This window comes from Athene cunicularia (genome assembly GCF_003259725.1).
Source record: "Athene cunicularia isolate RWA chromosome 11 unlocalized genomic scaffold, athCun1 chr11_part1, whole genome shotgun sequence".
NCBI classification, from domain to species: domain Eukaryota; kingdom Metazoa; phylum Chordata; class Aves; order Strigiformes; family Strigidae; genus Athene; species Athene cunicularia.
This window is the reverse complement of record NW_020799113.1, coordinates 1224547-1249648: the sequence shown is the minus strand read 5'-3', so window position 1 is coordinate 1249648 and position 25102 is coordinate 1224547.

The window sequence follows — 25102 nt, the reverse complement described above, 5'->3', positions numbered from 1 at the left end:
TTTAAGAATATTTTTTATTTCTTAGTGCTAATTTTTGTTTGAAATCGGAAGAAGGGGTTCTATTTTTAACCATTATTGTCTGTTTAAGGTAAGATCTATAAAGGAAAAAGGAAAAGCAGATATACAAGCAAACTCCAGCTACACAGGCAAGGCACGAGGCAACGTGTGACTGCACTGTTAAGCACTAGCAGTGCTCAGTTACAGCCGATCTTTACAGCGCAGTGACCCTCTTCAGGTTACTCCTGCTGACCCATATTGTACGCGGAGCTGATCTCTAGATTGGTTTTCTGTATACCTGACACTGGCAACACAGTGCTCATTAAGCAAAGAAACTGATCCTTACCTTTCTCTGTGTCTGACATGTTCATCTGACGGTTCTCTGCCATAATTAAATATAAAAGCATTTGTTTTAGTGACAAGGAATAATAAGGGTGCCCAGGCATTCGTTTGCAGTTCGGTATATCCACAGACAACACTTACTGTAGTTTTTGAATGAAGTCATGTGACTACAGCTTAGTCCAACAGGTATAATTACAAGTATAATTACATCCGATACCTGATTATGCCGCTCTTACCTGTCATCATGTCAACATTCTGCAGAGCATGATTCAGCCAACACTTCCTCTCAGATACTAGAATGTTAAGTACTTACAAGGCCGAGTACGACTGTCTCCCAGCACCAGTACTTGTTATTATACACTATGTATTATTGATATAATACTATTATACACTATGTATACAATATTGATATAATTATAGACTATGTATATAATGTTGATATAATACTATGTATTATATCAAGAGTAAATAATGAAATTGTAAAAGAGCAAGAAAGAAGCTGGTAGATCAAAAGTACATTGCTCCAGTGATGTGCTCCAAATTCAAAAAGAAATATTCTCTCTTTTTTTTTTTTCCTCTCTTTCTTTGGATGTCTTTCTAAAATAAGAGGTATAATGGAGCAAAACAAAATACCTAGCTTATAATGTCAGCCTAATGTGAGTACCTCAGAGGGACAGAGCAAGGGGAATATGATAAATTTTGAAACACCAGCAGTCTGGCTAGTACCCAGATCATAAGCTACACACTGGCAAAAAGTACACATGCTGGGGGAAAATGTGCATGTACTGTAGTTGTTTTCATTAGGATGGAGGACAGTGTGACACTGGAGGTTTATAAATATCAGGTGGGACTCAAAATTATTTGTGGTTTGGAATAAGTAGGAAATAACTCTTACTGTAAAGCATTTAATTTTAGATTTTCCCAGAGACCTGCAAGTACCTAAGAGTTTGCTTTAACTGCCACCATTTTTGGTAAGAAACTGATGGAGGAGGTACTTAATGATGCTCTTTACATGAATTACTTCCTTGAGGAACACAGGAATAGTTAATACAGCCCATATATCCCCTGTTGCTGGATGAGACCCTCTTTGGGAGAAATACTGTTGCCTTTGAGGAGTTGCAGAATCATCTATGCCTAGAGGGACTGCAGAAATCTTCCATCTAAACACAGAGTAATAAAAAATAGGGAGGGAGAGAATTTCTAGAGGCCACATAAGCCTAATCCCAAAGCAGGCTTAAACTATTTCCATCCCATTTCTAACAGATGCTTGCCTAGGTTGATCACCTTGCTGTCCATTCCCCCTCTCTTGCTATAATGGCAAATTGAGAACATCCTGTGTTGATCCATTCTTGTGCTGCTGGTGCTGAACTCTAACAGCAGACAGAAAGTTGGGGTTTTTTCTAGTTTTCCAACTCCCTTCTGCAATTCAAGCCTGCTCTTTCTTGTCCAGTGCCGCTGGATATGGAGAACTGCAAAGAGAAGAGCAGTCAGCAAAATCATCTCATGTAGCTTAAGGCTGTTATAACTTCTTTTAGAGTCTGGACCAAACATTCCCAGTTCCATTCTTTCCTTGTAAGTGATGTTTTCCAGCTCTCCCATCAGCTTTATTGCTCTCCTCTTATTTCAAGAGACACACTATAATATTCTTTACACCCCTGGGCTACAGATACCAAAATAGTTCAGATCGTAAAATGGGAAGTTGTGGGGTTGTGCAGCACCTCGCATAGCAGTCTGATTGGGGGCCCACAACCACAAAACTGGAGCTTTATCCTGCGCTTTCAGAAATAATGGAAATTTTGGTACTAATTTAAGAAAGGATCAAACCCTTGAGGTTGTTTGCATAGTGTTTGCAACAGTTCAGGCAACCCAGTAATATGCTGAGTCTGCAAAGCAGGGTTTTGCTCGCATAATGTATTATTGCATGTAGGAATAGATGTAATAATTTTTGAACACAGTATAGCTGGCAGGAAAATGCTTGGATTGTAAATGATATATATAAAATTAACTGACCCCGGTCCTATTGAGAATGTATCTTGTGACTGCATCTGGAAGCATTCTCAGGGGTACTCTTACTTCTCACTTTCCCAGCCTCCAAGACATTAATCTGCATATTGTTGCCAAGTATTGTATATGGAAGACAACATAAAGCATCATTCATTCATTTCATATGTCAACACAACTTTAATGTGAGCACTGGAGCAAGGTTTAGTCATCCTTTCTGGAAATACAGCAGAGGAACTTAACTTCTAAAGCTTTTCATTTCAAGTGTACATTTTTTAGAGTGAATATGAGTTAAAACCAGCTGAAGACTTCAGAAATTAGAAACTAGAGTTTTGTGCAAATAATTTGTATAGATGTCATTCTGCCTCAAGGTGACTTAATACACCTGTTAGTCCCGTTAGATTATTAACGGAAATTGGATTAACATGCCAGACAGGAATGTTAATATGCAATTACTGTTACTATGTCACCCTGCTGCAGTATTTTATATTATCCATGAAACATATTTTTGAGGAATAAGATAAACAGCATTTGTTATTTGCAGAAAAAAATATAATCATTCTTTCCACATATAAACATTATACTGCCTCCAGCAGTACACAGTATGACCAGTTCACATGCAGAATATGACCTGGTTTCCCAGAGAAAGGAAATATTTCAGTGAGCTGAAGCTCTAAGTTAAATGCAAGGGGAAAGGCAGCAATAAGGAGCATCAAAAGCAAACACAATCCTGCCTTGCAGTGTTGGGCCACCTCATGACATGGGGGCTTTCACACATACAGCTCAGCATCTTTGCAAAATCCCAACTGACCCCTGCTATGTGGATGGAGAGTGAAATAACATGGCAGCAAGTTTTTATCTGATTCCTCTTACGTTTAGGATATGAAAATTATCCAAATATGTGTGTGCTTCTAGTAATATTTCAGAGAATAGCTTATTCTTGTAATATAACTATGTTGGAAATAGAGACAGTTTTGCTTAACCATGGAATAAATGAGCTCAGTCACAATTTGAGGTTTTCTAAACAGATGTTGAAAGGTATTGTGAAAAACCTGTTACTGATCAGAGATGCTAAATCACAAAGCTAAGGCAGGGCTGAATTTATTTTTCTGTCATTTTTATTTCAATAATATGCGAGTTAGGAGAAAATTTGGCTCTAGGCCTGCATTTAATGAGAGGTACCAAGGCACTAAAACCTTGACAGCTGATTGCCTGTCTGGATATTATTTCTTTATATGTATGTCTAGCTACAGCTTTTAATCTAGACATTTAGATGCAAGAAGCGCATAATATCTCTTTATATATTTACTACCATTTGCTGCTACTTTTATAATACCACTTCTTTGCATAGTGCCAAATGGTTATTTTGTCATGGAGCACTCGTTGCCAATGCTTATAGGAATGTCCTTCAATATTAAATTAAAAATATGTGATTCTATAGTAATCTGTCTAGACCAGTGACTTTCATACTTCTGTTGTCTGCTGCATCAGGACAGTTTTCACATCTTTCCACAATTTCGTCTCCATTTTAGGTATGAGCAGCAGCACACATGGCAACCAGAAATAGCCTGACTGTCTTCCAGCAAAATGTCAGTCACCCGATAAAGCTAATAGAAAGGCCAATACCTCACTTTTCCTGCGCTGCAGTTTTCATCTCACACGTCAGGAGAATGTACGTCCAAGGTTGTAGGACTGGCCATCTGTTCTGCTTACACAGTCCTAGTACTTGGGACTACTGAATTACTCTCATGCTCTAATTTTTATAGACGTCTGGAACTGGTGGCCATCTATTAAAAAAAATGCAACAGCATTAAAAGAAAAAGAAATTGTGCTGAGTGCCCTCTCCATAGGATCATGAGAAACTGCAGGACCAGCATTTCCTGGTATCATCTATCTGCCTGGTGATATGATAACCATGCAGCATAGTCACTGTGGTATTTTTTTATAATGAAAGGTTTTGTCCCATAGTCTGCTTTAAGTCATCTTCTCAACATTTCAAAGAAATTAAACACTGCATTTAATTCTAGGGAAATTAAATATAAAGCCAGAGGGGACGACATCAAAGTGAGTAGGTCTTACTAGTTTGTTTTCTTAATGACAGCATAAAGCACATGGTGAAATAGCAGGAGACAATCAAGAGACTGATGAGTGCAGAAAGTTAGTAAAATCAGAGTGACTGAAGTTATATACAGACAAACGAGTCAGGTTGTCAAAGCCTTTATAATGAAAGTACTATAAATATTTTTTAGCATTATAATGTTAATTTTGGTACAAAGATACCCCAAAGATGTTCTGAATCTTAAGACAGTTCTGTATTTCGTGTGGATTTGTCAGTGAGCCAAGGGGACTTTGACCTGTCCCAGTAGTCAAAGGAAGTTCTCATGTGTTGTGTGATGTGATAATTCAGCTGCTGACCCTCCTCTGCACAAGTCTGCTGGGATCGGCTGTCCCTGGGCTGGAGCAGAAACGAATGTTTGCAAATAGAGAAATCTCTGCTGGCAGAGACTAGAAGCAGATCTTTGGTGAGGAGTGAGGGAGCAGGCAGCTGGTGTGGGCTTGCCACGAAACACATGTCTCAGCTGTCATCGAGTCAGTGCTTCATTTGGAAATATGGCAGAAAGAGGGCCCTCAGAATAAGGTGCTATTTGATGCAAGTGCAAAGTCAGGGTGGCAGAAGTGGGTAGAGCAGCAAGATGACTAATAACTCTTCATTAATTGCAGCTTCAGTAGACACAGTGTGTTGCAGGAGCACACACGGACACTCACGCAGTGAGCAATCAGCATGGTCCCATCTCACTTGATGTCACAGTTTCCTGGGGAATCGAGCATCTGCTGTGGGCACTTACTGGACAAAATTGTTTTTCACTTGCATGTCTGTGCAATGTCACGTTTGCACTCTCACAAGGCATTCACGCTAGAGAGCACTCGATTTTAAATACGGAATGAACACGCTGCCAATATAAAGAACAAGCACATTTTTTCAGTATTGAAACTATTTGAAGTTTTTTGCAATTCCCTCTTCAGTGCTTAAAAACAATGATCAGAATCATCTACAACTGTTTTTCTTTCTAATACAGAATTTGTTTCAGTTTGACTCTGTAGGAAGGTAGAGCAGGGAATTGGAGAAAAAAAAGCTTGGAGATCAGTCACCTTAAAATTCAGTCTTGGTGAGCCATTTCCTACCAGCAGCTCTGGTTTAGGAGCACACTTGTTCACATACTTGAATTTAAGTCAGCAAGTTAAATGAGTCAACAGGGTTTCATATGCATGGAGCAGGTGCTTAACAATAGTATTGCCAACACCTGCCATTAAATCACAGATTAAGCTTCCTAAATTATTACTTTTTTATAAAAAATGAAGATGCTGTCTTACTGTACCTCCTGTCTGGTTCTGTAAGGCATATTTAGACTACATTTTTAATCTTTTCATTGCAACTGTGAAGTCTTAGTATTGAATTTCTTTTAAATTTTTGTGGGCTAAAACTCTCAGAGCCACCAACCTGCTGGACCTGAAACTTAAAGAAAGAGGGAAACGCACCAGAGAGTGGAAAATATAATTGAAAATACCGTCTACAAGGTTTAATCTTGTGTATTGTTGCTGTGAAATCTTAAAGGATATATTCTATACAGTGATGCTGCGATGAAAATGCTACTTGCAGGCTGGACAAATAGTTTACACCTGCAGAGCTGGTGATGTCTGGCTTTTTCCTTTATTTAGCAGCAATGGCTTTAGCTGAAACATTTTCACAGAAAGCTACCAACCATGGAGAGAACCTGAACACCTGGGCAGTAACCTGTGAGACCTCAAGAAGTGGGATTTTATGTTTCAGAACTGACATTTCTTCAGCTATATTGCTGCGCAGAGCAAATGTTTACACGGGAGCTTGTGAACCTCGGAAACATGAAATCACCCTTTATGAGAAACATTGCTTGTGGCATCTGCTAAAATAATCATATTAGAAATTCATGTCCAATCTTTTCTCTGAATTACCATAATTTTATTGCTTCAGGTTTAACTATTAACTGTTGTAAAGTAATACAGATTATCTGTATCTACTGCAGGATATTATTCCTAATAGAGCAAATTTGAAGTGACTCATCGCTTGCTTTCCTTACGGAGGTGCGTGTTCACATATGTATTATATGTTCAGTGGAATGTCCTGCCTTTATTGTAGCACAGTAGTTAAATACAGGCTTAATGGCCATTATATGAATTGTTTCTTGGGCTTCACTGCTACTACACGTGTTTAAGACTAACCACTCGCTCACATGCTTTGCTGGATCCGGACTAAGGCGCTCAGTGCCTTTGAAGACTGAACCTCAGTGAGCAAGCCACAGATGGCACTTTGTGCCAGAGTACATGGGTTTATTATTTAACATCTCAGATGGCTATTTAATTTGTTACCACTTTTGGCTGGAAGACTAGCTGTTAATGTAATCAAACGCCTGCTTTCTGTCATGCTCGAGGCATTTATTTTCATTACTGTGGTTGCCTCAAACAAACTAGAGGACGGGTGTTGGAATTAACATCTTTGGAGATCTGTATGTCCATCTGGTGTGTCAGTTTGGAATAAGTAATTTCTTCATTGTGGAAACAGGGTCTGATGCACGCTTCAGGAGGTGTGTGAGGAGGATACTTATTAATTGTCGGTGGGAGAGTTGCCTGTCTGAGGACCACAACTCGGTTTGAAAGAATCTTAAGGGAGTGAGGAGTCCAGGAGGCACTGAAATTAAATGGACATTTTCACCCTCAGCCCCCTCAGTTTCTCTGGTTATAATTTTTAGCTATGTTTTCAAATTATGTTCACAGTATGTTCATTTCTCAGGCTGGTGTCTCTCACAGTTGGGTTGCCCACCTCTGGCTGCTGGCTCCCTTCTTGCCTCCCAGCATGCTACTGCAAGACTCTGATCCCTCCTGTTTTTCTCCTGGCTGCAGCTGCACGGATTTGAAAAACAAAAGCAGCTGGAAAGGCTGGGGGTATTGCAGGGTACCTGCAGCTCAAGACAAAGGAGAAAGATAAAAAAGACAGAAAATCAAAGGAAACAGAGTAAAATGAGGAGGAAAACAAAATCATATGGGATGGGGGGTAGGGGGAGGAGTTGAAAGTGTCTGAGGGATGCAGTAACCTTTCTGCAACATCTTTTCCAGAAGGCACTGAGCAAGGTACTGCCCATCAGGGAATGGAAAACAAGGCAAGGGAGACAAAATCTGTTAAAATATTTGTTATTTCTTAACTGAACAGGTAGCTCTGTGACATTAGGTTAAATAACCCAATTAAAAAGTATTAAAAAAATAGTTTGGACAGAAACAATGGAGAGGTGTGCTAATGTTTGCCTAAGGCTGCAAAAGCCTACAGCCATCCAGGTTCAACAAGGGAACATTGCAAAATAAAAGCAAAAAATCAGGCAGGACATGGGGAGGAAGGTAGATGTTAACACGAAGTCAGCGGTAGCCAGAAGAAAACATTTTCCATTTGTTTCTTTATGGAACAGTGTCCATCAGGTGCCAAGTATCTGCTGCACAGGCACTGACCTCCCTCTTATATCCTGGAGTACAGCTGGAGCCTGTGATTTGTCAGGAGATATTAAGGATCATACCTGTATCAGTATGTCCCAGGCCCTTGCACTGAAAAGTGGTTGCCTTTTTTTTTTTTTTTTTCTTTCCTTCCATCCAAACATGCTGGAGACTTTGGGGAGATGAATGTGCATTTCTCACTTAGAGCAGTGCCTATAAGGCAGGGATGGACAACATGACAAATGCCAATTTGTTGCTAAATGTGAACAGCAGAAGTATCTGCTCATCTGTTATTTCACACGCTTATTTAGGAGTAAGTTACCAGGTAAATCCAGTCTGTTGGCTCTAATGGCTGAATGTTTTATCTGTGGGAAACTATCTCTTGTTTGCAGGGATCATGGACAGATGTAATAGCCCTAGACTTGGAAAACAGTGAACTGGGATGAGATTCGGCTTCATTAAGCTCTTGAGAGCTTTGTTACCTCTTTCAGTGAAGTCAAGACTTCGGAGTCTTGGACTGAAATGCTCATCACAGATAGGTCTGCTAAGATCAGCTTCAATTCTCTTCTTGTATGCATGGTTGGGAAGAGAAGCAGCTTCTCTGGGGGTGGCCCCTAACTTCTGTGGAGAAGGCGGTTGAACTGTACAATGTTATTGTTCCTGTATTTAATCATCTGCACAAGACAGGTGTCTTCCACTGGGTTTGGGGAGCCTGGGCTAGCTAACACAGGGAGGAGTTCTGTAAGGTGACATTTGGAACATACAAACGTTGTGGTCTGGGTTTCACTGTAATTAAAAGTATAGAGGAGGGAACAGAGTCCCATCTCCATGATTTCCTCAGTGGGAAGGGAGAGTGAGTTTGCTGCCAAGATGCAACAACAGCCTTTCCCAGCATGGTGCTGCTGGCCTTACCTGTGCTAACCTGTGTGCCACAGGTCAGAGAGCTGTAACATAGATAAACAGACCTTATTTTTAAAAGAATCAGCCTCTAGAAAGCTAGAAGGAAAAATGTCTTCCTTCCACAGTTGATCGCACTTAAATACCAAAGATATACACAATGAGAGGTGAAATGAAGATGAAATACATCTCTGTTGCCCAAAAATCTTTGTGCAAGACTCACGCCAACTTTGCATTTCCTTTTTCTCTGACCGCAAAGATGCAAGATTAGACCTAAGGTGGACAAGCCAAGCACTGTGTTGGAATAGGGATCAAGCCGTTTCATGCCGTAGTTCACCACATCATTGCTATTTGTTGAGATGTTCTGTGTAATTTAAGAAACCAATTGGTTTCTCTGGCAGTAAGGTTATGAGAGTGCCTGGGATTTTCTGTCTTGTACTTGTTTTTTTCTTCTGTCTACACAGTAAAAGTCCAATCTGTCACTGGATTGCATACATTTATTTAGCAGAGAGATTTAAAACTGAAAAAACTGTGTCTGCTGAAATCCTAAGGCCCTTAGGCTCATGAAAGCAAAATGCTGGGGGAGTTGAATAATATATTCTGCACAACACAGCCAATACACAAGACAAACAGCAAAGGCAAATGACTCATTCCTTCCTCTCTTTTTCTATCATGCATGTGTTTTATTTTTAGTTCAATGTATAGATAACAGGGGGTTTTTTAGAAGATAATTTGCGGAGGAGTTTCTTTTTACATCGTAATGCCCCTGATTACTTTTTGAGGTCTACTGTTGGCAAAAGTCACTGGAAAATGAAAACACTGGGATCCAGAATGCATGTTTGAGGCTGAACTAAAATGCTGGGGGAAATCTTTGGCCTGTCAGGGCAAAGGGTATTCCACAACCCCAAAAGTATGTTGCTACTTGCTGCTCTTGCGCTTGAGTTTCGCTGGGGTTGGAGCCTGACTGGGAAGGTCAGGAAATATATGTCTTCTCCAAATTCATGATATTTATAATGGCATAGCTGGAAGCAGTCAGAAAAAGCTGCTGATGGATCTCTTATAGTTTATTTTTTTCTCACAGAGAAAAATAAGCAAGAATATGACATGAACATACTGATATATAGAGCAACTGGGGTTGCTTTTATTCCTATTTCATAGTATGGATTCACAGTCAGTCTTCTCTCATCCCTCTCTTAGATCAGGAAAGTCAATTAGCTTCCTCCAAATATGACCCATATTGCCATGATCCTTTGGAGGAGGAAATGTAGCAAATAGCACAGATGTTTGTGGGATGACTCTGCAGCCAGAGCTTCTCCAAGTACACTCATGTATTATGTGGGAGTATGTGGGTAGCTGTGAGTGACTGCATGGATGTTGTGACCTACCATGCAATGTGACATCTTCCACTGAGCTCTGGTGTCAGTCCTGCATAACTCTGAGTCATTCTGTGGATTTTCTTGGGTTTTGGAGGTTGTTAATAGAGGCACAGAAGATGGAAAGGGCAAGACCTTGGCAAGAGATAGTGGCTTCTTCATTGCAATACACCCGGAGTTTAGTAAAGCCAAACTGGACAGAGATGCAGCAGATGTTTATGGCTATTTCTCATTTTAAATCAGATTACAGTGATGTAGTGATTCAGTCCATTAGGAATTGTCCTAAAGTAACAAAGGATATTGTACGTGATAGCTCGTTCAGACAGCACCGTAGCAACAAGAGTCGTGGCATCTGCGTCCACCTCTTCCAAAGCCAGGCTTGCTAAGCAGGCACTGATTGCACACCCATAATCTCTTGCTACATCCCATAATTATTTGTTCCAGCCATTGTTCAAGTGACATTAAATGCAAAGCATGGAAAAACATTTTACTTGACCTTTCAAAATTAATCAAATGTTTTAAAAAATGCAGGAGTTAAAAAAATCTCCAACTCCGTAACGTAGAGACAATCAAAGAGAAAGCACGCAGAGCAATCTCATTGCATTTAACTGTGACTAATTTATGCCGTAGGTTTAAAACCCCTTGCAGTCATTGAAACATGATAATGACAAAGTCTGACCCTTCAAATAGAACCACAGAATTTATGAAAAAGAATATATCTTAAATGAATTATCTAAAGAAAGGTTGAAGCACTGGTCTAGAAGGTCAAGAGATCAAAGGTCAGTCTCCAGTCCTGCCAGCAGCCTTTGTTGTATCTTTGCCCAAGTCCTATGAACTATCTGTGAGGTAGTTTTAAAAATGTGGATAAAAGTAAAACGAGGGGGCTTTTTTCTACTTAAAGAGTCAAAATTTTAAAAAAATATATAATTGAGACCAAATAAAATCTAGAGGAAGTAGTTAAATCACTGAATGAACTATTTTCATCAAGTGATATTACATTTTCAGGATTTTCTGGTTTCCTAGGAAACCCATTTTTGCAATTACCCAGTCTGTCTGTGTCCTCTGGCTGGCTGGGTGAACCCATTGATGGAGTGGCAAAGCTTCTACCACAGCTCTGTGTGGGCAGGGCACGTGTCAAACTTGGGCAGGCTCTTTTCTGCGGCTGGCATCAGCAAAGCGCAGGCCACCGTAGAAAGACTTGGTAGGACAGAATGGGGAGGAGTGTGTGGAGGAAAGACATAGTATAGGTGTAGTCAAGAAATCACGGAAGCGTTTTCTGTTTTCAATTACAAAAGTCAAACCCGGACACATATATTTCATTAATGCTTTTGTTTGTGAAACCCCTTGGTTCCTACGCTTCTGACTATATATTGAGGGGGTGTTTTAAAAAAAAATAATTTCTTTTAAAAAGGTTGTAAAGAAAAGATCCCACTTTTTTTTTTTTAGATTGAGATTTTAAAGAGTAACAGAAAAAAAGCCAAAAACATTCCAGTCAAAATGGGGACAACTTTTGTCTCTGTAAACTTCCATTTTCCACAAAACAAAATCATGTAGCAGTATTTTCCATAATTAAACCATGAGGAATATTTAGTAATTGTAAGATTCCTGGGTAGAAACATATGTCTACTTCATCAAACAGGTAACACAGCCAGCTGCCCTCCACTGTTCCCTGTGTTCCTCTGGATATCGCACTGGTAATACAATGCCAAGGTATAGTAGTTCTCTCTGGCTCTTATTCAAGTTGACTCTTAATTTCAACACTATAATACAGGCTTATTGATTCCTAAAGAAATAGTTGCCCTGAGAAATTCTTACCTGAAATTAATAGGATATTTCCTTTGGTAAATGACAAATTCTTACAGGAGTTTCTTGGTTTATTTTTAATGAATTTTAAAGTAATTTTCAAAATAATAAAATCATTGTTTTTCTAGAAGGCACAAGTTTTTAATTTTAATATTTTAGGTAATGGTAATATCTCCAGTTCAAAAAATGTAAATGTTTCAAATAGAATGAAAGTGTTTTCAAATCACAGGAATGAAACTTTTCGGCCGCACAGAACCGGTGACAAGAAATCTGATTTCTGTTCTTTGAAGATTTTCAAAGTGTTGATAGATTGTACTGATGCACAACATGAACCACTTCCAAAATCTTGCAGTTCTTCAGGGAACAGGAAAAATCTTCCCACTCAGTTCTTGTTGCAACGGAGGTATTTCATATTGAACTTTAAAAACATTGACAGATTTCTTCCTTCAGTCAAAGGAAGGCAGTGTGAGTTTATATGTTTCAAAGAAAATTGATATTCTGGCAGACAACATTAATGTCTGTGTGTATCTTTCAAAATGCAGTTGTCATCCGATGCAATTGTACTATGAATCATATCCTGAAGAGTTATATAAGGTTTGGGCTATGATTAAAAATTTAATTTTTTTTCCAGGGAAAATTTGAATCTAATGAGAAGTTAAATTTATTATTATTTGAGATTTAGTTGCAACAATTACTGAGAAGCTGAAAGCCCTAAAATTAGGAGCCTTGTTATCCGAGTTCAGTATATTGTATTTATAAATGGATAAATATCAGTGTGCAGTGGGTGAGTTTGGAGAACAGCTTTTCTGGCCTGAATTTAGAAAACACTCAATTCTGATGATAAAGAAGAAAGGTCCCCTTGGTTATGTAAGAAGAAGAGGGAAACGTCTCACTGAATAATCCCCACAGATTATGGAGTCCGGGGGAAAGTCCAGTATTAGCCACCAGCCAATAGCTTCACATCTGGAATCAGGAGCCGAAAGTCAGATAATGGGTGGCACTCATTAAAAATAGATCTGCTGAACAGTTAAGACGATTATTGGTCCTGATTTGCAGGATTAGACACAGGGAGCAGTCTGTCAGGCTATTTCTTCACTTGACTACACACAAAACTTTTCCAGGGCTCAGACAAAAATTGATTATATGGCCAGGGAGGGGAGAGGGCAGCATTTGGGAGGAGGAGAGGAAAGACACCTTCCCTCTGCTCATCCGACTTTATGCTCCCTTGCACAGCAATGTTTGAAGCCAGCGCTGAGCACATAATCAGTCCTGCAGAGATTTATATGGCTTAAACACTGTAGATGTAAATTATTAACATGATCTCCCTGCCTGATTCTGTGAAATCTTTACAGCTGGATTTATATTGAGTTTATTGAAATTGCAGGGTAACGAGGAATTTGCAGGTTCATTTCTTTGGCAGCGAGGATGACCGAGGGGAAGAACGATCTGGATACACGAGATAGACTGAGAGTAGCGGATGCAATGCATAGTTTGAAATTAAACATATCAGCAGGGCTACCTCGTGTAGTGGCTAGCTGAACAGAAGTACGCAATAATCTGTCTGGGAAACTCTTGTTTTGCTTGTTACTGTTTCTTCTTTATTTGCAAAAATATTCTGTTTTGGAAGAAAACACTTAGCAAATATTGCAGGGGAAGAATAGATTTCTATTCGGGAACAGAAAATACACTTTCTGTGACTAAACATACAGATTGAGTAACCACGGGTGTTTCTTTCCTAACAATCCCTTTACCTTCATTTGCTGAGGTAATAGCAGAACAAACAATTTAAAATAATAAGCACATTGAGAACAATTACAACGTGTGCTCTCTGCCAAGGAGGAAAAGTTTCATTCATCAAAGAAATTACTACAGGTAGTTTGCCTGGATCTTGCTAAATTCAATAGGTACAAGGAATTTCTCATCTAACCCCTGTTGTATGTGTTTACTGATGGCAAATGAATATTCTGTTGAGTCATTTGAGTACTTGGCTTTCAACTGACTGTTAACTGCCGGACAATCAGACCTGTACCTCAGAAATGCAGATTCAGGCAGTTTATTTGGTAATAGTTTCATCAACAGTTCCTGCTGAGCTGCTGTATGAATTTTGTTTTACCTGGGGTTTATGTCATCCATACTTACAGTTCAAACTAACCTTTCCGCTCAAATGAGAATTTAAAAAAATGTACTTTTCTCCTTGGGTTTTTAATGCTCCCATCTGTGGCTTGGAGAAAATATTTAAAGTGCCTTTTTCGCCTTCATTCGGACACTCGGCCCTGACAGGTGAATGTTGCTCAAACCTAGCCATCAACAACAGTCAATTCCCCCATCGCAGAGGCAGGTGGATTTGAAGGGGTTCCACAGCTCAGCGGCACTGATGATAAAAGAGAAGCCTGCAAACCCAGTTATTGAAGCCATTACAGGCAACAGCACTTCCTAAGCCTAATGGCTGCACACAGAGTGCGATTTGGAGACAATCTCACTCAGTGCTTTCCCTGTAAATAATAATAAGATACAATGGATCTGTGGGAATTAAGTTCTTAGGAGGCGGTGATGTCATCTCTGCAGATTCAGGGCACTATTCACTTGCTTTTGGGAAACATTTTATAGTTATATAATATTCCTCAATCCATGTTCTCGATCAGCTTTGTTCCATCAGGCTTTTCCCATTATTCTAATAGCTTCTGTCCCCAGCTCTACAAGTTTATTTGAAATATGCAAATGGATTTTTAAAAAAAAAAAAAAAAAGAAAGAAAAAAAGCCAGGGAAGCCAGCATCTTCTAAACCATGATATAAATAATAGGGGCTGTTTAACTGAGGGCAGCTTATTTCTTATCTGCAGAATTATTAATGCCCTCCCTGTTATCTAATTCAGCATAATGTAAGGGGATTTAGTGGAGATTAAGAGAGAAAGTGGGAGAAGGATTTATATTCTTTTGGGGAGTACTTGTGCTCCCAGGAGTTTTGGCATCAATTCCATTAGAAAAAGTGATTGCTTTCGAGAAGTTAAAAACAATTGGAAAGAGAGGCATGCTCTTACACTGGAGTGAAGAAGTCCTGCAGAAAGAAGTGATTGTTCAAGTTTCAGACTCTCTGCCCTGCTGCTGGAGGGAAACATCTTTGTTCTCAGACCTGGATCCTGAGAAAAGGGTGGTACGCTGACAGCACTTAATTTTTAACGGTGCTGTTCCTCTGCTTGGAACAGAAATAGGCTCTGCAGAGATTCACTCCCTCTGGATCATACAGCCTGGCCGGACAGTGACAGAGTACAATTCTATAATATAATATTATCAAATCAGTAAAATTATATATACAGCTCCTTGGGGTGTTCCAGGTTCTGGGAAAGACTGTAATACATACAGGCTATATATTCAACATTCCCCGAATGAATAGATTGAGGTTTATGGATACATGTCTGTTTTATACAGAGAGAAACTTTATATATATATATATAGGGGAGCCTTCTCAGAAGCATGTTTCTATTTGTCCTGAACAGTATGATGTGATTTGTGGTTTATTTAAGGATCAAACCCCCAGACGTATCATTGCAGTCAAGAATTCAATGAAGTCTGTGTACCAGAGTGCCTCTTTCTAGTAATAACATGAAATATTAGAATAACATTTGCTTAACTGCTCATCAGTCTCAGAGCATAAAGTATCACTTTGTTTTCTGAAGGCTGCATATTTCCAGAAGCATTTTGGAGAAGTGGGATGAGTTTTTTGATTGCAAACTTACTCTTGATAAGTACTTCCTAAGCAGAAAAAGGCTTATGCAAGGTCAACCACTATTCTGTGGGTTTAAGTGAGATTTCAGCTGATGCCAGGAACAGACTCATGGAAATTGTATGGGAGCCTGATTGTGTCAAATGGCCTACACAGTAATAGGAGTTTTCTTTAGCATCACTGACAGCATCTCAGATTGTGTGTAAAGTGCAAAGTCGACTTTTTTCCCCTGTGGATGTGACACTGGTAGACATGCACAATTATATCTTGATGAGAATGAAAATATGATACCTTCAGGGCAGAATTAAGATACCGGGCTATTTATGACATTTGATCTTACGGTTCTGCTGAATGTCATTGCTCATTTTGGTTTTAACTGAGCAAAAGCAGATTAGAAACTCAATACTTCTTGTTCTAGGCTATATAGTGAAACAAATACCACCTTTCCACACCCCCACAGATCTAGCAACGGATGTTTGAAGGACAAGAACAGTCTTAAAATGTGCATTTTCACTGAGGAAGACTACCTATACAGTCGTGCTTCTGCATCCTGGGAGTGTGGAAGTCCGTGAGTGTCCTTCCCGGGACTGCTGCAGACTTCTGGCCATGATCCATTATCTCTGTGTCTCGTGACCAGGGCTCATGAATATTAGCTGGTTTGAAGCAGGTTGGGAGTAAATCCATCCAGATCACTGGGGTTTTACAGCCTACTCATTTTTATTGCTTATTATTCTAAGCAAAAAGTATTAATCCTCTGGGAAGTGAAAGAAAAAATAGTCCTGGATAAAACAATATAGCTGTAACTGTGCTGTTTACTCGTTTGCATTCGCAAATGGAAACTATTGTATTTTGTGAACGTGAAGGTTGTAGCCATTCTCTGGTCAGCTTAATCCAGACAGTGATCCCATAATCCATGTTACATTTACTGGCTTCCCGTTCTAATCAGTTTGGAGTCGGCATGATTTCTTCCAAACATTAATGAAAACCAGGAGCACTTTCTCAGGAAAGCAAATGGAAATAAAATCCATATTTCCAGCCATTGTTACAGTTAGTGTCTGACTTTGGGTTTATGTCGCAGTATTAAATCGAGCTCAACTTCCAGTCTTTTGTTCTTTTCTGACCTGGAATATCAGAGGAGTTTGACATGACCAAGAAAATTCTTGCTTAGGAAATCAAAGAAACAGCTTCCTGTGGAATCATCAAATCTAAACAAACTTGTCTTGTTTGTATTTTCTTTCCAAGAAATATGAAAATTACATGCCAGATTTCTGAATTTCCTCTGTCTATTACCCCATTTTCCCTCTTCTCCAAATGCGTGCAACCTTCTTGTCAGGCTTATCCCATGAGCATCTTTTGTACCAGCCGTGCCACCCCTCTCTACTCTTATTTATTCCTTCTCCAATGCATGGACATCCCTGCATGGAGCTGTGAACCTGCTGGGTGGATTCTCACCAGAATCCCTCTTTTGAAGCAACCATTGCTATAACTCCAGTGCAACATCTACTTCTGGATGTGTATTTGTACATTTTTATTGCAGCTTAGTGTCAGAAAATAAGTGAGATGCTGTCCTCTGTTCAGTTTCTAGTACCTGAAGGTCCTCAGGGGAGAGGTCTGTCAGACTCAGTAAATCACATGGGAATTCAGTGTTGTGATAGATGAATATAAGGCTTGATGAGCCTCACTATTAGGGCTAAACCAGTCTATGGCTTGGACTGAGCAGGCAGTGATGTGGCATGGCATTGAAGAGTGTATGTCACCACCTTGGCTTCTGTGAGTCCTGTCTTATGAACAGAGATACATTTCTGGTGAATTTACAGCTGATATTTTCTGAGGGATGCTCATTTCCCAGGAGCACAACCTCATTTGATTCAGCTGAGGACACTGTTGGCAAGAAGAATGGTCTATATTCATCAACCTGATGGAAGAAAAGAGGTGTTTACTTTTTCACTAATTTCCTCTTGATTTATTTTCCATCTGAAGGCATATTCTTGGATGATTTGTGGTTAATTTGTAGTCTTCTGTAAAGTACCATATATGAAGTAATCTGCCTTTCCTCGAATCTGAAAGAAGAACCCTAAATCAGGCCTCCATTTCAGTAGCTTTCTTCAACACCACCTTACTTTAGTCATTGCTGACTGAATTATGTGTGGAGACTCCGAGTTTAATTGTGTTATTCCTGGCAAAGAAGGGGGAAAAAAGAAAAGGAAAACTAGTTCTAACAATCCAATTTGTGAATTATAACTGTACACTCTAATCTAATCATGTTTCTTTTTCCTAGATGTGGGGAATTTTAAGAGTACCTCATTACTGACCACTAATTAAATTTAATGGGAAAGAAATGTTGGATGAAATCCTGCTAGCATTGAAGTTTCTGGCAAAGCTCCCATTGACTTCAGTAGAACTCAAATTTCACTTTTGGGGTTTTGAACTCTTTTGAAGATGATCTTTAAAATTATTTATTATCTGGTAGCATCTGGGATCTCCAGTTACAGCTCAGGCCTCATGGCAAGGGGCAAGTAAAGAGACTATTTGGGTTTTTTTAGAATATTACACTCAATGTGACAAGCAGAAGAAGCCATTGAATGAAACACCTAGGCAAGATGGAAAAAGGTGGGGAGAGGGAGCTGACCTTGACATTAGCAAAGGTTCTCACAACCGTGAATAGTTCATTAGAAAACATAACATAGTGCTTTCCTTTCACATGGATAAAATGTTCAGAAGTGCCTGCCTGTAACCAAGTGACTTACTCCTGGGGCCAGCCAGCCCTCTTTGAAAACAGAGTCTTTTAAGAATGTGTGTTTGGGTCTAGAAGAATTAGCAGTCTGAGAAGGTCTCAGTGCTTCGTATAAAGGTCAGACATCCCAGGCAATCCTGGCTGGAGTTACATGTGTAGGTGTTATCCACACACACAGATGTTGTGACAGGACTGGGGGCTCCTGCAAGAGGGATCCGTAACATGTGAGAAAGGAGTAAAGCATGTGGAATCTGTCTTGAGAGGGATGATCTGCACAAGCATCTGTAAGAGCTGCTGCAGGTAGTGTATGTGAAAATCCATTATATTGTTGTACTGTGATACTTACAAGGGTGTCCTGGCTTGATTGCAATTTCCCTAATTCCTTCCTAAAATTCATTTAAATTCCTCACTGCTTTGTTTTTCTCTTCCCTGTAGCACTCCTTGATCTATGTAGTTCAATCAAAAGGCAGCATGAGGGCAGTGTCTACAAGAAGTTGTTTATTTCTGTACTTGCAAACAGAAGTTCTCTAAATGCCCGGCTTCTAAAACAACATAATTTCCACGTCTTTTTATTTCTCTCTCCCCTAAACTGCTAAAATTTTGCTTTAAAACTGCAGTGTGGATGAACAAATGTGTGCCCAAATGCTTGCCTGTTGGTATAAACTGAATTTTCCATTAGTGACAACTCATGTGATGTGTCAGGCTAATGGGGCAGATACACAGTGCATCAAACTCGGTTTCTTGATTTTGTACTTTACTCACAGTAGCACTGCAATGAAGGAAATTTTCCTAGCTGTGTTTTACTTTTCCCTTTTATCAGTACTTTTGGACTAGATTCTTGTTTCATCTGTAAGGTTAATTGTGGATGAAAAAGAATTGGGTCTCTTCCACAGCACCACGGTGCGTTTGCTGCCTTTGTTGGTTTTTCATACGCAGGTTTCCCTGTGTCCCAACCAGCTGCTCCCATGTTGTACTCACAGATGAAGGTCTCAGGCAGAGTCTCCTGGATGGCTCTGTAGGATGATGAGGGAACCTGGGAGAAGCAGAGGAGAATTAGTTTAAAGAGCAGATGTGTTGGACTCAGCCTAACTTTAAGAATATTCTTGGAAAGTCCTCACCAGCTCCAAGAAGCTTGTAAGAGGGTATTTCCTTGGTGATGCTGGAAGTCAGGCATCTCCCACCAGTAGATTTCTCTGAGACTTAATAAATATTTTGTTTCGTACGAGCTCTTTCTGAAGTGCTTTTCCTGTATTTAGTGTCCATCATGGTTTTTTCCAGTTATGCTTTAAATATAATTGAGTGCTTGTTGACATCATCAGTTGAAGGATATGTGTGCCCTTAACCTGTAGTGCTTAGTGTGGCTAATTCCAAACCTGTTCAGTAATTCCCCTTCATTTGTAGTGACTTTATATTTCTGAAGAACGATTGCTTACCATGAGGATGCTTGAAACACTCAACTGTGGAACGTCACTGCACGATCGTTGGAAGAACAGTCCTTTCATTTCAACTGTAGTGTGACTGCTTCATGAGGAAGGGTTTTGGCTGTCGTAGAAATTATCCTAAGTAGTTTTTAATGATACTGTGTTAATGCAGTAGCTGTAACTGCTATAGGTGTACTGCTTCGGGTTATCGTTGAAATATGGATAGATGTTTCCTTAACATAAGGGAGGCCACGCAAGTTTCTGGGGGGAAAGTCGTTTGTCTTAAGCAGTTTATACATCCAGCTGATGTTAAGAGGTCTCCTAATGCCTGTGTAGAGTCTTCTGTTTTCAGATGGAGATTTAGTGTTAAAAATGGCAGGACATCAGTATCAGGTTATGCGTTTAGAACCAGTATGCGATAAAGAAAAAAAATCCCATTGCCTTTCATCGGTCCCATTTTCTTCTGTAGGACATGTGGTTTATGTCTGTGGAGACAAACGTGAATCAGAGGTTGTAAATGGGTTGTGAAAGTCTGTGCAAAACTCTTAGCTGACATTAATCAATGCTGCAAAAGGCAGAAAAATAGATGGTGACCCAGGTACCTCACAGTGTCTGCACGAGCAAGTAGTGCAGCAAAACAGGAACCAATCTGGAGAGCTGCTGCATTGTGGCTAAGGACCCAGATGCTGCTGAGACCCAGTCTCCACATCACGGGACTTCATGTATCAGTTGCCATTTGGAAGCAGGTGTTCTCAGATAGCTCCTTAATCTCAGCTTGCATATCCAGATGTTTTCATGTGTCATTACACGGACAACTGTAATCAGTCAGCAAAGACTGTACATCTTCCTCCTATTAAGAAAGCATCATATTCATGAACATTGCAATATCTTAATTTAAAATTTTATTTTGATTGGAACAGTTGCATTCTTAAAAAATTATTAAAACACTTTTAAATGTCCCAGCAAAGATATCTCCCAGTCTAATTGTGAAGTGGGTCTGAGCCCCCAGGCCAGTTCCAGCTTGCAGTGCCATGCCATCCTTCCAGAAGGTGGAGGATCCTTGTATTCTGGCTGTTTCTATTGTGACATTTTCAGCACAATAAAAACACTCATTCTTTCAAGTTAAATTGACAATTGTAGGAAAATGGCTAACAGAATTGCAGTCAGAGCCTCAATTGCCTTTAAAAGAAAAAAAAAAATGGTATGACATTTGAGGATGACACTAACAGCATCACTAAAATAAATTACATGAACGTTATCTATTTTTCTGAGTGCCTTTTAGAGTCTTTAAAATGCTTTTTGGATTGTTGCTGCTGAGTAGTATTAACAAAGAACCAAACATCTATTTCTATGTAATTCATCTTTTGCAATATTTGATAGTCCTGAAGTAATGGAAGAGTCAGTTGTAACTGGAAATGGGAGAACTGAAGCACCAGAACAGATAGGATGCTATCAAATAGGAAAGTAAACAAGTTTCTGAAATCAGAAAATGTGAGTTTGCAGCTTTCAGTACCTTATTTAAACAGGTGTGATAATGCTGTGTGGGGTTACAAGAGATTTAACCGTAGCTGTTAAGCTGCAAAGAGCTTGTGTAAATAGATTTAATTTTCAAGCAAAATCAGACCTCACTCAAAATGCACACTTCCCTCTGGATTATTTCTCAAATGGCAAATTTCTCAAGAAAGTTTGAGCCCTAACTTCTAGGCCTCCACTGCAGAAACTTGTGGTTTACACTTGCACAAAGAGAGCCTGAATTTAAAGCTCAAATGTCAGAGCAGGTGGATTTCAGGGAATTTAAAGGTTTATTCTGAACTTTGTCTAACAATCCAGGGTACTCTGAAAAAAAAAGAGAAAAATATATGTTTTGACTTATGAAAAGGATTAAATGCTAGAGGTGACATAAATCGTGGATAATTGTTTTGAGGAAGAGTTTGATTCTCTAGATGTGCTGTTCTCAATCTGCAGTGGCAGAGAATTTAAAGAATTTCAGTGATCACCTTTGACTAAGAAGATACACAAGCCCTGGCCCTTGTTCCTTTGTCATACCATGCCACCACGGAGGTTCTACTGGATCCACCATCCCTGGGATGGTGTGGGCCACGTTTGTGTCTGTCTGCGTGTGCCTTTCACGTGTTTAACAGCAATACGATCAGGAGCTCAAGAAAACAGAATCCAACACTAAGGTCCTGTCTCAGTTTACTAATCCAAACGGTGATGGTCATTCTTGCCCCATTTTATGTATGATAGTACAATGCAGCACTTTTCAGCCTTTGATGAGGTCTCAAAAGTCCCGGAATGAAGTCCCAGTGAAGGAACCAATTCCAGCTAGACTCAATAGTCTCGAGAAAGAGCTTGTGTGTGGAGTCCCTGCATTACAATGTGCAGCACAATCCTTCCGTGAGGAATGACAGGACCTTATTTGCAGCATCTGTTGAAATAATTGCACCTCTCAGTGATCCCTCTTTTCCTTGTTTTAAGTATATTCATTATTTAATGGCTCAGCTTATTTCAACGTGACCCTGAACTGAAATGAGCAGCACGTCATACTCATTATCCTCTGAGCATGTTGCTTTGAACTAGCACAATTAAAAGGCTTTCTGTCTGCTCATCCTTTTTCTTCTTGCCTTTTGTATTTCTTTGCTTGTTCTTATTGTGGAGAAGTAAGTGGAGAACTGTAAATTGAAAGGCTGAATGTTACCTGTTGCATTGTAGGTGACAGGAAAGCACCAGCACATCAGGAGGCCAGAATTGCAGGGGTGTGGGCACACAAGGTGTCCAGAGGATCGGGGTTTCGGAAATAGGTGTGGGTTTCCACCTGGACACAGAGGAATGGTACAGACTGGGACGAGTTAGGGAACATGGGATTGGGGAACTGAGATCCTGAATGGAGGTGTCAGGCTGGGAGGCAAGAAGGGATGGAGGAAGCATGGGGAGTCAGTCCTCGTTGGAAGGGGTGGCATGGGGAGGGCCAGGACAGGAAGGGCTCCCAGCCCCGGGAGATGTGGACACTGGTGGCAGGACAGTGGGACCTGCAAATGGCACTTCTTTGGTGCAGCTTCTGTGTTTCTCCTCAAGCATCTCTGCTGAAACCACTCAGCGTGAAAAGGCAGATGAACAAAATAGAAATCATCTGCAAAGAAGCAGTAATTGGGGGATATTTTAATGCAGTAGGTTTAATGGCTTCTCATTTCCTCCTAGGGAAATGTGTAACTAATTAAGTCTATGACATTCATTTAACTCAAACAATAAAAAGTGCTTCATGTCATCAGAGGTATTTACTAAACATACATTTTCCTGATGGGGGCAGGGGAGAGTTTGTAGATGAAACATGAAAATATCTGTTTATCACCTTTCTGAATTCCAGATAAAGCTGTTGTTGACACTGACGATGACTAATGGCAATGATTAGTATTAGTGTCTGCATAGCAGGACTTCTCTGAGACTAGGAAATAATACTTATTTTAAGGTGAGGACTCACGTTTAAAACCAGTCAGAGGAACAGGTCTTTTACCTCTAATACCAGATGTTGGATAAGCGTGTGCTTACTTGATCTGTTGCTCACTTTGCCATGAGAAGAGACCTCAATGTACTGCAGGACTGAGTGGGAGGGTAACTGGGGTTGCCCTGTGCTGTGAGACAAGTAATCTGTTACTTATTCCTCCAGTGACATTTTATGTGTGGGCTAAATACAAAACTACAGAAAAAAAACCCAACCATGTAGTATGAAGTCCTGGAAGTCTCAGAATAAACAGTCTCAACTGGTAATATGAAAATTACAGCAGAGTCGAGGATTAAGCAGGGATTGTCCCATTAAACACTCAGAACAAAAAGGTCCTCACAGCTTTATAAACCAGCCTCGGTTTTGGGCACCTCAGCCCTGCCTACACGCAGTAAGCACGGCTTTGAGGCCCCTCTGCAGCTGGAATAACTCACAGTTATCATTTCAGTGCAGAAGAGCTGCTGACTCTCAGATCTTGTTTTGCTTTGAACAAGCAGATGCTTCTGTGCCACTTGTTGCCTTCTAGTACTGATAACGCCGGTATCTCACCCATGCAAGGAAACGGTTGTGACTTTGCAGACGGAGGCAGCCCTTTTCCACCGAGCCAGCACAAAGCTGGGCACTGCCCGGTGTCTGCCCTTAAGACAGTCCCTGCCTTTGTACAAAGCTGAGGAATTTGCTTGGTGTCTCCTCACATTGCAAGGCAAGTGTGCCAAGAATTTGACACCTACATTTCGCTGCTGGCCCACATCACATACCTCCTGGCAAATCTCATCATGTCTAGTCATGCAGAGTGGCAGGGGACCCCTGAGCATATGTTTTGCTTAGTCTGCCCATTTAGCTTCAGCGCTCAGCACTACCTGATTTATGTCCGGTTTCCCAGCAGAATCTGTTGTGTCTAATTGGAGATTGTTCCAAGTGTCACAACAGAGACCAAATCTGACAGTTCAGCTGAGCACTGAAGTAATGAGTTAAATAATGCACCTTGGAAAAGTTAATCCTTAAAAATCCGTTAGACATATCTTGTTTTCCAGGTCAAAGCAGAACTATATTTAACCTTTTGGAGGAATTCAAGAATTTGGGGGTGGGGGAAAAACAGAGGACAGAGCAGTTATTCTGTGGAGTGTACAGTCTCATCTCATGGTGCAAAACAGACTTGATCCTACAGTGGAAGATACAACAAAAATTGGATTTTGTTTCTCTTCTCCCAGATCTTGTCCCAGAAGATAACAGACACAGAAATAAAACAAACTACCATATTGAAGAGATATTAAATCCTCCTGCCAACAATTGGCTTCATTTTTCTAGTTATTGATTACTGTCAAGGTTCTGTCTGGGGGAAGATACAGAAACCTGCTTTATGACAGCTCGCAGAAACACCAAATCTTCACATTCTTGCCCTGAGCACATTTCTATTTTGCCACTTAAATTTTCCCACAAACACTGTCACTTTATTCCCTAATCAAGTGGCCCGGGTAGGTGCAAAGTTATACCCTGTCTCCTCCGGGACAAGACGAGAGGCTGATGGAAGCATCCTGCTGGTCAGGCCGTGTCACCTGAAGTTACGTTACTGGGAGCGTGTGTCTGTGACTCCTTTGTGTGAGAAGCAACGCAGCATGTCACAGGCCTACAGCAGAGACTCCAGACAGATCAGAAGCCACAAAGCTGGCTTTTTTCTTTATTCTTCGATTTCAACAGCAACCTCAGAGAGCCACACAACTTGTCACCTAATTCTCTAAGCCCTTTGGATTGTCCTATGCTTTATATGCAGTACAGATGTTGTGAATACAAAAGACATCCC